This window comes from Corvus brachyrhynchos, unplaced genomic scaffold, assembly GCF_000691975.1.
Source record: "Corvus brachyrhynchos isolate BGI_N302 unplaced genomic scaffold, ASM69197v1 scaffold80, whole genome shotgun sequence".
NCBI lineage: Eukaryota > Metazoa > Chordata > Aves > Passeriformes > Corvidae > Corvus > Corvus brachyrhynchos.
Window position 1 is genome coordinate 289,670 of NW_008236769.1, and position 16,984 is coordinate 306,653.

The following is a 16,984-nucleotide window of genomic DNA, read 5'->3' on the forward strand; positions in this document are numbered from 1 at the left end:
CTCTCTTTCTTTTTTACTATTTGACGTCAGTTCTTATTAGTTCTAAACATAACAGTGATTTAGTATTTGGTGTGTTTATCCAGATTATGCTGTTATCTCTGTTTGGTGCTTTGCATAAGTGTTTTTACTTTAATCTCTGGTGAAAAGATTGTGGGCCATTTCAGATGCCAGTAGGGGCTAAATGCCATTCTTGGAAAGATATGCTTTTGAACTGGCAAGGAGACCATAATTGGCACTGAGAGTAAGTAGTTTTTATGTCAAGGTTGTCAAACCTATTTTGCTGCCAGCTCTTGGCCTGAATTCTACTTAATGCCAGATGGCATTGTTTTTTAAATGTTCTTGAATAGAGCAGATCATTAATTCCCCCTGGATTTTCTCAGACACCTTATATGATGAATTTTCCTGCCCACATGCCTTTGCAGTCTGTGGTAGTCTATGTTATTTCTTCCTTCTTATTGCACAGAAATCATGATTCATTCATGTACTCTATATAAGCCGTGCAACATAAATATGTGTTCTTCATTTTTTTTTTTTGGTGAACATTGCATTTTTCAACATACAATTATTTGCAGGCAGGGTTGGCATTATTTAGACACCCAGAAGTGCACCTAATTGCCTCAATTGTTCCCACAAATCAGGTAGCAAAGAGGCTTACTGATATAACATACTCTTTCGGTTTTATGAATAGGCAGTTATCTTGCTGTGTGAGAGAGCTGGCACACACTGGATGGTTATTTTCAAGTCCCTTCAACCCAGGCCACTCAAGACAGATTCCCCAATGCTCCATATATTGTACATTTGCACACTGTGTGCTTGATACCAGATTGTACTAGCGAATTCCCAGGTTTAGGGCCCATGAAAAGAGGTCTTTGTTAGAAATGGTAGAAATCAGTAGCAATGTTTCCTTTGCCAAGAAAGCATGCAGTTCAAATTAATAAGAGGCCCCGTGAGATTGCCAAGGCAGCCATTGAATTACTTGTTACTGCTGGAGGAGTTTTAGTGATTAAAAGCTGCTTTTTCTTTTCCACTAAGAATTTGTGAAGTAGTAATGGAAATTACTCTGTCCTTCTCTTGTGGGGGAACCAACCAAAGAAGCTGTTTCATTATGCCTAGTAAAAACAATATACCTGGCACCAATATTATCTTAATTTTTAGTCCAGTTTCTGTTAAGGGTGTTATATTTTATAAAACTTAAGGAAACCAGGGGTTCCAGCTAAAAAATTAAGGCAGTGGATATCACTGAGTTTGTGTAGACATCACTTTCTGGCTTTTAAATTACGGTTTCTGTTAAATACCTCATGATTTTTGTTTGAAATCTCAAAAACTCTAACAAAGATAGTTGTCAACGGCCTTGAGAGCACAGTAACTTATGAACAGCTGTTTATTAAAAGTTTGTATCAAGTGAGATTTCACAAGAGCATCTTGTGAAAGATACAATCGTCTTGTAGAATTTTGGGGTTTATATTTTTAGGATTAAAATAAAAATTTAGCAACCTCTCAGAGTCTGGCTAGAGTTTACTCCAAGCAGGCAGACTCTGTAAACAGCTCAGAATACCCTTAGAGTAAGCTCTGCTATAACGATGTTGTCATAATCTCTGTAAACAGTATTTTCTTTTTCTTTTGAGGGAGAGAGAGTTAGAGAGCAGCTTCTCCTTCATTCAATTTTCTCCTTCAGATTTTTGTGTTAGGTAGGCAGCCACACCCTTCAGAAAGGTTTTTCCTCAGTTCTTTAGAAATAAAACTGTGATTGGTTTCTTCCCATAAATTTAATCTTTCTGAGCTGTACATTTTAAAATACATTGAAAATTTTAAATATGGTGTCATGTCTGTGGCAAGGTCAATGAATATTGGAAAGTAAAATGTTAAAATGTTGTCACTTTAAAGTGTGTGATGAAGAAGGGAAAAAAACCCCAGTCTGCCCTGAAGTATGGGTGGTATCACTTTTGGAGCATTGCCATGCCAAGTTCCACTATGTTTGTTCCAATTTAGCAGACAGGTAAGTTCCTCACATTTTTTCAACCTCTCAGCATCTCTATTGATTACCTCACAGAAAATTGACAGCATGCACAATTTCATTTGTGCTTCTACAGGCTGCTTTTAGTTTGGTCATATTATTAAAGTCACAGAAAACCTCCAAAGTTCTTTTCAATATAGTTTCATAACAGAGGACCACTGATATTTTAGTTTCAAATACCACGGTATTTTGACAGGCAACTGTAAGTAAATCATACCTGTGGGTATTTTGCTACTATCTAGCAAAGTTTATTATTTCAATATTCCATTTCATCCCATTTATGCTTGGTATACCAGAGAGAATCCTACTGTTTGGAGAGAACATAAATTTAGTATCTATTATTCCTGGAGGAATTTTTTGTTTATTAAATCCTTTATGGATGACATTAGGACTTAAAAAAAAGGATATTCTTTTTCTACTACTAAGTTAGGACTGCATTTACAATCAAATATCTTTTGATTTCTGACTGTGTAGAATCATCTTGCATTTGAATTCTATTAATTAAAGCAAATAAACAAAAATCTGAAGACCCTGAAGGACTTAGAAAAGGTTTTTTGATGGAAAAAAAATCCTTTTACTAAAGCAGAAGCAGAATATTCATTCATTTAAATTGTAAATGAAAAATCATATTATACCGTTTCTTGTGGACATCCATTTCAATCTCTCTAATAACATAAGCAGCTGAAATAGCCAACTGTCATCCCAGCATTTCCAGCTACTCAGTCATGAGCCATTTTGCATACAGATACACAGAATACCTCACACAAATTCATCCTAGGATTTCCAAAGTTGCGAGCTTTATTTGTTCTTTTATGAGACTGTAGTTTAGAAAATGTTACTTCTGACTTCTCTTTATCAGACAAAAGCATAATGATCCTAAAGAGTATGTAGTTTTGCCATGATAAATTTCTTTTTATCTCAATCAAGTAAAAAGTACTTTGAAATAAGAAAAAATAGATTTGGAAAATACTGTCATAAATTTAGAATGTTATGAAGATTTGTTATTCATGGCAACAGCTTTGCCATGAATAACTATCAGCCTGAAAGATTACCGCTGTTCATAAAAGCTTCACAAGTGGGGTCTTGTTTGATGTCCTAGCAATGCAGCTGAGGGGAGGATGGTGGAAATGGCAGGGTTGCTGCTAAAAACAACACTCTTTAACTGTCTGGGACGTAAAAAGGCACAAAATGTGTGGTTTACTGTTGACTTCTGCAGAGTAACTCCTTATTAAATCCTTTCAGGCAGCTGGGGCTAATGTTTTGCCTTCCCCTGTGTCTGTGTCTGCACCATGACTGGCTCATCTTTAACCCTAAAATTCATCTTTTAAGATCGCTGGTCCAGAACAATAATCTACAATTATGTGACCAAGCTTTGCAGTGAAATGTAAAGGCAACATAATGCCTACTTTCTTTTGAAAGTTTTCCTGAAGTAACTGTATTAATTTATTAAACAGAATCAGCCCTTGAGACAATGTGTAAGTTACTGCTGTTGTAGGAGTACAAGAACGTGAAGAAAGAGGGAAAAATTTTACCATGAAAGAGTAATAAAAGTAAGCACTGATATAGATGCCATTAAGACTTGAGATCACCTATGCTTTCAAATAGTTGCAGTTTGCTTGTCTTGGAATACTTAACTCCTTAATTATATATTATTTCATATTCACCTGCAAAGTCATCCCCTTTTTTATATACTTGAAATTTATTTGGATTTTATTAATTCTACTGTGGAAAAACATATTCTTCTGCTAGAAATCCAGTCTTTATTCTATTAACACTGACAGGCTAACTTAGAAGAAGTGTATTTACTATGGTATAATAAAATATCAAGTTTTTTAAAAGTTACGATTATTATTTTTAATTTTAATATTTTATGTGAAACGTTAAACAGATTTAATAAAACAATCATTCTGAATAATACTTTCATGTAGTTAATGTTGATAAATGATACAGAGTATCAAAGAGATTTGGTAATGCATCAGTTTAATGTATTCTTGTAATGGAACCTCTTATTCACTAGCATTATTTTTGTAGCATGTCTTGTTCTTTCAATAGCTGTCATTTAAACGTGAAAGTTTCTTGTACTGCATTGCCTTAGGATGTGGTGTTCTAAATAAATGATATCTAGTATAGAGTGGTGGAATATTGGGCAAATGGAGGTAAAATGCTTATTGAATACTGTCAAATTAAAATGGCATCAGACAAAATTTCCATTAGTATAGGAAAAATTTAAAATACAATACAACTGTTCATGATTTAAAAATGAAACTTGAAATTCAAAATTTTGGGTATTAAAACTATTTATTATCTTATCTACTTAAATGTTTTTCAGTAGTCTTCCTTACCGCTATTTTAGCAGAACTGAAGTTATTCCAAACTCTGTACTACAAGGTTAAGCTTTGTGTGCCAGTTTTGGCTGGGGCAGTTAATTTTCTTCACAGTGTTTGGCTGGTATGTGGCTGTCTTTTGGATTCATGCTGAACACAGAGTTGATAATACAGTGATATTTTTGTTATTGCTGAGCATGTCTTACACAGAGACAAGGCCTTTTCTGCTTTTTGTACTGCCGGACTGGTGAGGCAGCTGGGGGTACATGGGAGGCTGAGAGGAGACACAGCCAGGACAGGTGACCCAAACTGACCAAAGGGATATTCCAGACCATGCTCAGCGTATAAAGTGGGGGGAAAAAGGAGGAAGAGGGGGACATTTGGAGTGATGCCCTTTGTCTTCCCAAGGAACTGTTACACATGAGGGTGCCCTGTTCTACTGGGGAGGGCTGAACACCCGCCTGCCCATGGAAGTAGTAAATTAATTCCTTGTTTTGTTTTGCTTGTGTATGTGACATTTGCTTTCCCTATTCAGCTGTCTGTATCTTAGCCCAGGAGCTTCCCAGCTTTTAGCCTTCTGATTCTCTCCCTGAACCTGCTGGTGGGGCAGTGAGCGAGTGGCTGTGTGGTCTGGTTTCTGACTGGCGTTAAACCATGACAGCTATGTTAGACATTATGCCTTGCTTGCTGAGGCATTTGCGATTAGACACTAGCACTTTTGTTCCCCCCAAAACATTCAGTATTTTGCTTAAGGATTTTTAGTTTTGTCATGTCTTCCTTCAAGCATCTTAGTAGGTTGGATGCCTGGTACCTCATAACTACTTGCATCCAGACAACTGAGATTAAATTCGAAGTATATGCACACATTTATAACAATTTTCAGGAACTTCTATGACCATTTTAAAACAGATGTTAAAGTAACCGCAAAATTGAACTGGTATGTGGCGGTGCAAGTGGCTCCAGCCACTCTGTTCCTGAGGAGAACTCAAACAACCAGCTGTGGTCGTCAGCAACCCAAGTTTAGTAAGTAACTTTCAGTTACGATGAGAACCCATGATTCCTTTGGTCTGCTATTTGCATGTTTTCCCCTGATTGGTTAATGTTTTCCCCTCCCTGTTTTATGTCTGTAGTTATGTATATTCATTTCCCTTGTTTAATATGTATCAGTTCTAGAAAGTTCTTTGTTCCTCGACACCCCATTGGATCCTTCCCTAAGTCCCTCCTATCTGTTGTTCCCATTGGTTCCCTTGCTGTCAACCCCGCCTACTTGTCCCTATCCCATTGCCTGAGATCCCTTTCCCCGCCTATTCCGTACCCAGTATAAAATCCCTGGACCCTATTAAGAGTTTGGCTCTTCGTCTCTGCCCTTTCACCAAAATAAGCTTGTGTGGAACACATACGGAGAGTCCCCTCTCTTTCTTCTTTGCCTTTGTGCCTTCATTCCAGCAACAGGAGGAAAGCTCCCGTGGGTGAGGAGCTCTACCCCTTCTTTTTGTGTGTCTCAGCAGGGATTGCCACGTTCCAGAGGGGTTGTAGCTTTGATCTCTGGGCTTCCTTTTGTCGGCACACGGGGGAAAAACCCCATTCATCTTACCCTAAGCTGCAAAAATCCCTCATGGATACTGAGAAAACTCAGTATTTTAGTTTGGATCAGAAATGTGTTTTTGAAATGGTCTTCCTAATTGTGTCGGCTCACTGTGTTTTGATGCTAAGAACCTAACAGCCTGAGTGCATGAACAGTATTAGTCTTGAAAGAAACTAAAATAGAAAATGTGCTACCAGAGCACACCAAATGCAGTCTAGTAACAAATGGGCATTCAAACCATGGGACCTCAGCTGAGAGAGAAAAGATTTAAGAAAAAATGAATTAAAATACTCTCAAAAGACCCCAAGAAAAAGCTGATGTGCCATCCATCTCTAAGATCCATCCCTTAAGATTCTCAGCAGCACCATTTTTATTGATCTGCTCACTTAGAGTTCCATCATTTAGAATTGCAACTTTTGCTAAAACAGACAAAATCATACAGTATTTAGGGTTAGCTGGCATTTTATAGGATACAAATTTTTCTGACACAGCTAGTTTGAGACCTGCCATAGTAAAAATTTGCAAAGCAGAAGATGAACTACTTTATTAGGTGCTCTCTCTTGGAGGACTGTGCTTTATTTGGGTTGGGTTTGGGTTTTTTTCATGCGGGATTTTTTTTTTGCGGGGGTGTTTGTTTGTTTGTTTTGTTTTTTGGGGTGTGTATCGAGGACTTCCATACAGCTTGGTCTCGGCTTTCCTGAGCAAAAATTACACCTATAAAAATTCATGGGTAATTTCTTCAACTGAACCCACTATTTCTCATGCTCAAGAAAGGGAGATACACCAGTTTATACAATCTGCGAAGTGGAGAGCTGTTGCAGTGGGGATACTGCAACATACATATACCAAACCAGGAGTCCCGTGGAAAGGAAATATATATGGACAGACAGATTCTTGATAGCTGTTTCAGAGAGATGTTTATTTCCCCAGCCACATGGCCAGGACTCTGCCGATGAACTGTCACAGTCATGGGACCAAGGGTCCTTCTGCCCGCGCAGGGAACACAAACCAACCCATGGGAACGAGGCTGAGCAGGGGCAGGGAAACCCCGTGTCTGTGCCCTCAGGGCCCCTCTCCCAGGGCTACATGGCAGGGGAGGAGACCCCAACACCGAGCAAGAGTCACAACTGTAGTAAAATGAATTAATTTTTTTTGTAACCTTTATCATGTTATGGGCAATCATGAAAAGACATAAAAGTCAGGTCCAGTCAGAGTGAAGGTCCATTGGGATACAAATTTTTCATGCCTTCTCAGATGAACTGCTGAAGCATATTCCTTGGAAAGAATAAAAAGAAAAAACACATTACTGAATTAAAAAAGAAACATGATGACAACTGGGCTTAATTAAATGGTTAAATAAACCCCAGATTATTTATTTGAGGAAAGCTTTCTAATGAAAACAGAAGTTACTAATGGAATTTGCACAGGAGCTTAAACCATAACAAATCAAATCACTGGGAACAACTGCCTTATAGCCTGAAGACCTTCAATTAGGACTCTTCTCTGGGATATCAGAGACCCTGATTTACATTACTTTCCTAAGTAATTAAAAAATGAAAATGGGAACTTGAACTACTAGGTAAAATTAATTCTTTTTGGAATTAGTAAAATATTCAAGAAATAATATTATCATTTCTTGAAAAATATTCAAGAAATAATATTATTATAGGATCACTATATAGAGTTATAGGTGTCCCATGACTGTGTTCTATGTAAATGTAGAACATGACCTGTTTTTTAAAAGAGAGTAACAGTAAGCACTAAGAAAATAAACCTGACCTTTTTAGTTTAATAGTAAAGACATAAAGAATGAACTAAGATCATATATAGTAAGGTCTCCTCACAGTTCTTGAGAAAGTTGTGTATATATATGCTGGCAGGTAAATCCATGTGTTTTCTGCTGGCGACTGTGATTCTTTCTGTGCACATTTACCAGTGGTCTATATACAGTTTCTATACTTAGAGCAGCTTTAAAAATAAAACTTCTTACATGACAAGATTTACACTTTAAAATATTTTATTATTTTGATGAAGAACCTGAAGCATCATAGACCATTCATTTCAATTCAGAAATTAAAATTTGCCTGTTTCTCCATTTTATTTAATTTAAATAATTATTTAGGAAGTGGGAGGAAATTAATACCAAAGAAATCACTTCTTCATCTCTCAAGGCTTCCAGCAACTTTCTAGTTTGTCTACCTTTTAATTTTGAATTGTCACTTTTTTCCTCTTAAAAGGTCTAAGGTGGTCACTAAAATATTTGACAATCCCAAAACTGTTTATGCAGAAACTTTCTCTGAGAGATTATTGATTCTTATTGTTAATTATTTGAAGTTATTCCATGATGCTTCTTTACAAATCACTCCGGCATTTTATTTCTTCTGAGGGCACTCCAACCAGGAAAACAGTTCAGAAGCCCGGAGGTCTGGCTGCACCCTCTGGTTCAGGCAGCTTTCGCACAGAAAGGTACGCAGAGAGTGAGCTCCTCACCCAAGGGAGCTACTCCTGGTCGACTTGTCAGGCGTACAGGCAGAGGCAAAGAAGGAGAGAGGGGACTGCTCATATAGGTTCCACCTGAAGGTGTATCGACCTGAAGGGACTAGTGACGAAGAGCTGAAAATAACCAAGGGTCTGGGGATTTTATACTGAGGGAGGGAAAGGGAGGGATAAGGGATATAGTCAATGGGACAAAGGGAAGGAGGCCGGGTTGAAGTTGAGGGAACCAATGGGAACAACACATAGGAGGGAACAGGGGAAGCAACCAACGGGATGTCGAGGAGTACAGACCTTTCTAGAACTCATACATAGTTAACTAAGGGAAATGAATATTTAAAACTTCATACGTAAAACAGGGAGGGTAAAACATTAACCAATCATGAAGAGATACACAAATCACTAAACTGGGGGATGATGGGTTCTCACCCTAACCGCGGAGTGCCTTGCTAGACGTCGGTGCCTGACCACCACAGGTTGGCTTCTCTTGGATCTTCAGGGGTCAGGTGGTTGCAGCCACTTGTCCCCCCCACATTCTTCTGCTGACTTTATTCTTCAGTCTTATTTTATGTTTGCATTTTAGCTGTCTTCTTAGTATGGATTTGTATTTCTCTGTCTTCTGACAGATAACTGGAATTAGTTAGGACTACATCTTTAGATGCTGGTTAACCACTTGATGATATGATTGACAGTTCCTTATTTGCCTGTATTCATAGATCACTCATAATTTATTCTTCTATTTTCTTCATAGTTTGTTGTTTTACAATGTTTACACTCTAGACAAAATGCAGAGTGATTTGTACGAAACCAACATGCTACTGCAAAAACATAATGTTACCCTGATCATAAAACAGCAGTAAAGCCTGAAAGCCTATAACTAACCCAAATAGGTATGTTTGTATGGGAAAAATAAGAAATTCATTTTAGAACGATAACTATGCGTACAGAGATTATCTGGAGTTTTACTGTAAAATTTAGAATTATGATAGGTTTAAACATGGTAGAAGCCACATGTCATTGGTGATATAAAAGAAATAAGTAATGGTAATTATTCATGCCATGTACAAACAAGAAAAAATGAATATTTCATACAAACTTATAGAGGAACATATTTGCAAATGTGAATAGACTGAGAAGAAAATTTGGCAGCTTTTCAAATACCAATGATTAATATAATTTCAAATAAAATAATTTCAAATACCAATGATAAATATACCAAATCCATTGGTATATTTATTGGAATTTCCTTGGTTTTAGGGAAAATGAGACATTAGGAAAAGGAAATAATGTTGTAAACGCGGGTACACCTGAGGATGAGCAAAGAAGAAATGATAGGTTCAAATTCTTGTTGGGACATGCATCAAGAACTTAATGAGATTTATGTTCATGACATACAGAAGTGCCTCTTTGTGTGATAGTAACATAGAGGACTCTTGCATTTTTGAGCACAACTAATACTAACTGCCAGAAGCATGTAAGCAAAAATATCATTTAAAAGTCACATCATATTGTACTTGTGTTTTTGCAATTGTATTGAATTAATTTACTCAGACTAATGTTTAGTCTCCTTGCATGTAATTATTTTCACTTTGAATAAGGAGACTGAGCTGTTATTAACCTTTTAGACTCAAGTCTATTATTTCCATTTTCCATTTGGTTTTGCCTTTCTAGTTATGTGAATGTTGAATTAATGAAATAAAGTATTTAAAATATAATACCATATTAAAATTAGGGGTTTTTTTAATGCACTACTATTGTTACTATTTTTGCTTTGCTCTTGTTCTCATTACATAGAAAATAATGAACAAAATCTAATTATTCTTATATTTCTCTGATTCTTTCCCAAATGCATAAGTAGCAAACTATAAATGTCATGCTGTTTACTCACTATTACGATATAATAAACCAACTTAAAATCCTCTCAAAACCCAGTGATTTTAGCATTTGTGACAGTAATTTTGTTAGTCATTCACCAATAATTTAATTTTAGTGTTTCAGTGTGAGATGGTAGACCATAGAAAACCAAAGAGTAATTTCTGGATCTAATCTATTTTTAGAACTATTATTGAGCTGTCCAGAACTTTAAGTCATATTTACCTAATCAATTGTGAAGCAGTTTCCAGTGCTTACTCCCAGATTCTGTTTTAATGAGAGACTTCAAATGTTGTTTATGTAGCATAGGAGAACTGCTAGGAGAGGACAATATTGTTCGTATCAGAGTATATGCATTTGCACACTAAGTTCTACAAAGGCTCATATAACAAGAATTCAAAAAGTCAGTACAGTTGACTTTGCAGATCACTAAAAAATTCACTTCATCCTTTAGGAAAAGCTGATTTTTAAAAAGTTAATTTTCTTTTTCTTTTGGAAAAGTTCAATTATTTTTCCAGCTCCAGGAAACACTTATTTTTTCTCCCACATGCTAAGTCGTCTTAGTCTATCTAGTAATAACTACTAGTAATTGAACACTAAGAAAACTTGTATTTATTTAATGAAGACTAAATGTATTCATAGTTAGAAAGAGAAGTACTTATGCTAGAGAGGTGATACATGGTTATAGACTTAAAAGTCGTTTTAAGATAATTTATCTGAAGAAAAAGAGAAGAGGAAAAAAGGTTTCAGTCTTTTGTAAGATTTTCAAGTAACTTTGTGATGCCTGATACATATATTTGTATGTTTTGAAAGAGACTTTGAGCTCAAAAAAAACCCAACAGAACAAACCACACAGCAAAAAAAAAAAACCAAAAAAAAACCACAACCAAGCAAACAAATAAACCCAATGCCCAATATTTCAATGAAAGATATCTGCTTGGTTTATTTTGGCAAGAAATAGGAATGCATGTTTTCTAGGTGATAAATAAATCATGTTATTTATTCAGCTATTGAATTAGTGACCAACTGACTTTGCTTAAACTTTGAATGGAAGAGGTCACTGGAAGAGCTACCCTAGCTGCACACAACAGCTTGATGCATGGAAAACTAAGATACTGAAAGACATGCCTGGGACAAGAGTAAAAATCAAAGCTGAAAAGTTAGTGTCTCAATTGCTACTTCTTTAGTATGAGAAGAACCTGCATTCTAGGCTACTTGTAAAGAAATAATGGATGGAAGTCGATTTGCTGCAGAGAATTCATCATGACTGTATGTCCTCTTATGGCCAAATACTCCTGTGATGGCATCTACCATGTGAATGAACTACAGCTTACTAATTCAATCAGCAGTGTGTGACCTATGCTCTTAGCTTGTCTTTTTCAGTGGTATGAAGTAATCATGCCTTAAACATGCCAATGGCTTAAAAAGCTGTTAGAATTCTTGCTTTTTGGTGTATATCCACTGGAATGCAATCCAATGGAGGTTTAATGCGCTGACACAGTTTAGCTTGTTCTTCCTCTTACCTTGATTTTAGGCATTTTAAGAACTCCTGGACAATTTAAAAGTACTTCCAACCCTCAGTGAGTTGCATACTGTACACTACTAAATGGTTTCATCAGTTGATTTCAGCTACAGTTATAATGCTTAAAATATCTAATTAAATAGTAACTATTATGACAGACATTTTTGTGCTCTTCACATTGCAAGTATTTTTTATCTTCTTGCAATAATGATTTCTTAGTCTCTACAAGTGCAGTGAAGACAGGATAGAATATTTTGCAGTTATTTCATGACGATGGCTATCCTGCTTTATAACCTGTTGTCAGTGCAATGTAGCTGACTTTGAAAAACATTGAAGAAAAAGAAGAAGAAGAAATATTTTATAGCAGTATATTACATATAAAAATGTGTATTCTCTAATGATTATAACTGCTGATTTCATTCTGTTTCTCAAAAAGTATATCTCAGCATATGTGTTGCATTAATTACTAATTACAGTGTAACCAGCAGATACTTTTATACCTGTCAGGAGCTAAGACTGGGGTAGATTATGATGACATTTATGAACTACAGTATTTGCAGCGATGTTTAAATCTTGCATAGTAGTTTTTATTATTATTATCCTAAATTTCATATCAGGTTATAAATTTGCTTCATATCCTGGCTTGGTTTTTTTTGGGGAACACGTGTTGCAATTTAATAGAAAAATATCATGCAAAATGAAATGGACAAGCACAGTGTACTGTGTTGAATCAAAGTCAGTTTTCAGCAGAATCCACAAATGCTTTCTACTTCAAATTTAATTTCCTAACTGCAGCTGTTTTATTTCTAGAGCTGTTCATAAACTGCTTGCACAATTTTACTTCATTTTTTTATAGTTAAGAAAGAAAATGTGTTGTTCGCTTTAGAGACAGAAGAACTGTGAACTTTCGTTAATGTCTCTTCCCAAAAACTTCTTCTCTAGGTGAAGACAGATCACAGAAATTTGTAACTTAAAAAATTCAGAAGCTACAGTCAGAATAGAAGAGGCAGCAGCAATAGCTGGAGGGTAGCCAATAGGGAAAAGGAAAGTAAGTATGCAATTTCATAAAATGTCATATAAAGGCAGACATGGCTGGGCAGAAAGAGATAATACAAGCACAAAGGTATCCATTCACTTTCCTGCAACCCTTGGTTTTTCCTCATACATCTTCCTTTGCCACCTCTCACTCAGATTCCACATCTATTGCTGTATTCTCTGTTGCTGTCATATTCATACTTTTTCATTACTTTATCCCTCTGTTTCTTACTTCTCGTATATTCTCCTGAACCCATTAACTTCTTCATCATTTTAGCTGAGCTTTCAACAGATATTCTTTTCACTCTCAGAATTACCCCAGAATCTAACACCACTCCACTCCACATCTTGTTATCAAATCTTGTTAGGTCATGTCATGCAAAAGTCTGTATTCAATTTGCTTCCTGAAATTCTAGATGTGGGATGTTGGAGACATTGAAATCAAATAGCTCTGAACTCCAGCTTTTAATGTGAACCTTTTTTTCTGTGTTATCTTAGCTATGTGATCTTTTGTTATTGTTGCTGTGAAAAATAGAGTATTTATCTTATGCAATAATCTGAACACCAGAAATTAAACATGTGCCTCATATAAAAGAGGGGATCCCAGAAGACACCAAGCTGACCATCAGCCAACACTGCTCCCTTGCAAGATGAAGGCTAGGGTACTCCTGGGCTGCATTAAGAGCTTGCCAGTAGGTCAAGGAAAGTGGTTCCTCTCTTTCTGGTCACCAAGACACATCTGGAGTATTGGGTCTAGTTCTTGACTTTCCAGTAAGAGAAAGATAGAGAGATACTGGAGAGATTTCAACAAAGGGCCAGAAAGATGACCAAGCACAGCATTTTTGATTGGAATTCATATGCTTAGTGCTTCACTACAAGTACAGATTCTCCTGTTATTTCTTCTACATGTGTTATATCTACATGTGATAATTACAACTAATTATAGTAAAAACTAAGTCATCATTTCAAGATAAAGGAGGAGTCTAGGTGTAAGATGAAGGCTAGTGTCACAAAGAAGACATTATGTTGCTTAGCCAGCAGTTTGTAGTAGGTTTTAGCATTGAAAGCACAAAGTTTTGCTATTCCTTGGGGCAAGAGTATGGGCATGTAGTCTGTGTCAAGATCTCTGTTTTTATATTCATTGTGCGTATTAATGGGGTGGGATCCTGCTCTTTGAGAAATTTTTTCTCCCATGGCCTATAGGTCATGGCTTTCATACTCCTCAGAAAATGGAGATCACAAGAATCAGAGTATTTTTATAGGTCAGGCACCAGCTTTCCACAGATCTGTAAAAAATTTGTTCTGCAGGTGGCAGCAACAGGGACCGAGCTATCTAAAGTATTGGGCCATTCAAGGAATCATTTTCCAAGGAGTTCATGGATAGACTGAACATCTTGGAAAAAATGCTCATATGAAAAATTTTAAGACTGATGAATTTGTTAGAAAAGATCTTGTCAGAAAATTTTCAGCAAATTTAAATTCCTTTAGGTACTAGGATTATGTCTTCAGTATTCATAAGGTTTTTTATAGTTTGGATGGAACCCAAGACATGAGCTTGGTTCCAAAAGAGACCAAAAAATCAAATTTAAAGCAGCAAAAAGATTTAAAAAATGTATTTCACATTGAATTGAAATAAAGAAAATAAAAATAATCATTAGTACTTCATTCAAAAATAAAAATCTCATATCACTTATGTATAATGTAATATAATGTAATAGACATATATAACATATAGATAATTATGAGAATTTTCAATTAATTTAAAACAACTGTGAAAGTGTGAAAGATGCTAATAAAAATATTATTTCTGTATCTTATTAAAGTTGGGTTTTTTCCCAGACATCAGATCGTAAGAGCAAAGGTGTCATCACAGCTTCAGTACTGAGCAGGAACATTAGAATTAACAAGTTTATTAATTAAACACTAGTACAAGCTGCTATTACAAATACAAGTATAGATAGGCTTAATTGACTGCCAGGTGCCCATCAAGCCCATTTGTCAGTCCCCTTCCTCAAGAAAACACAGAGAGAAAATATGACAAAAGGCTCATGTATTAACCTCTTAAGGGTTAATACCCTTATTAATAAGGAGAGGGAGATCACTTGTGTAATACCATCATGGGTAAAGAAGACTTAACTTAAGGAAATCAGTTTTATTTATTGTCAATTAACAACAGTGCAGGATATGGAGAAATAAAAACAAAACTAAAAATACCTTCCCCCCCTATATCTCCTCTTTTCCAGGCTCAGTTTCACTCCCAACTCTTCTACATCCCCTCCCCAAGCAGTGTGGGGGATGGGGGATGATGGTTGCAGTCAGGTCATAAAAATTTGTCTATACCACACTTTCCTCCTTATGCTCTTCACCTTCTCCACTGTGGGGTCCCTTCTTATATATATTATTGCAGAGGTGCCACCAGTGTAACTAATGTGCTCAGCTTTGGCCAGCAGAAGATCTGTCTGGAACTGGTTCTATCTGACTTGTGGGCAGCTTCTGATTTCTCCTATCACAAACCATCCCTGCAGCTCCCTGCCATCAAAATTTTGCCATGTAAACCCAGTACATCTTCTTATTCAGGACAGCACCTAGCATAGTGTTTTGATCTATAACAAAAGCTCATAGGTACTACTGGAATATCTGAAATGGAATATTAATAAATATGGTATTGTTCTCATTTTTCTCACTGGAAGCAGGCTGGATAAGACGTTTGTTATCTTTGCCTTTATCTTACCCAGAAAGATCTGCAAATTGTTGTGGAGAGGTGAATGAATGAAAGATTTTTATCGGATAAATGAACTATATATGTTGCATTCATATGCAGAGTTTTTTACAAAAATATAGCTGTTGTTTCCTTGTGGTTCTAACTTTTCTGAATTTTTGACTAAAAATGGAGACAATATATGTTCAGTGTTAAGAATATTCTCAACTGCAGTTTAAACAGTTCTGTGAGGATATGCAGTACCTGGAAGATGTCCAAATTAAAGCAGTAGCTGGTAATTCTCTTACTTATAATTGAAGATATGTACATTATAAAGGGGAAAAATGTTTGCAAACATATCTTGGATTTTTATAATGAGTTTTTCTCTCCCTACACACTCTTTTGTCATACTTGGCATATGTGAAAAATACCAGTAGAATAGAAAGCTGTTTCTTCTGCCAAATTTATTCGTGAAACAAGTTTCTCAAGTTTGCTACCCTCTATATGCCAGACAGATAGATCTATTTTTTTTTTTACTTTGTGTAGAGCACAGTGAATAGCTATAATGAGAGGGGAAAAAAATCCTCTTTACTTGAAGGCTGTGACCACAACTTCTGTAGTTGAAATTTTCCAACTGGATTTTCAAAGTAAGTTTTCAAATACTGTTGTTTATTATACGTGTGAGATGTAGTGCAACCTGTGTATGGTTTTAGTTGCAGCCAGTAATTAGTATGTTAATAAAAATAAAAATATTAAATGATTTGTGATAAGTCAGGCTGGATTCTATCAACAGCTTGTGAATATTTAAAAAATAGTTTCCATAAATGAGGTATGCTTGTTTGTGTTTTTCTTGGTTATGTTAATATTTATTTTTTTCTTCCTTATTTTCTTTCTTTCTAAAAATGTATCTATTTTATTTCAAGGAGAAAATATGTCAATACCAAGTATTTTATACAACTTGATAATAAATTAGCAATACATTATTAGTATTGTATTATTACAATAATAACTAAAAAAGTAGTGACTACATGTTTTCTGGGGGTTTATTTGATTGTATTTCTAAGATACACTCATTTTGTCCTTAACTACACTTCAGGCATTTAAGTACTCTGATACTTGACAAAGATTGACACTTGATAAATTTATTTTCTTAACACTAAGTCTCTGACCCTACATGATTTTTTTTTAATTGTTTGAAAGAGTCAATTTTATGCTGTGATTAAAGGCTAGCAAATTGTCTGTAGCTTACAGCCTTTAGAATTTTAATAAATTGGTCTTTTTCCAGTGGGCAAAAGTGGCCATATAGGAGTATTAAGGGTGAGTGAGTGTTGCTGACCAGTCCCTGGGTCTCCAGTTCATAAATCATCCTATGTATGGGAATCGTGGGCTCTCAGTTTGTGCGGTACTGCTGACAATGCACAGTTGTGGTAGCAATCAGTAC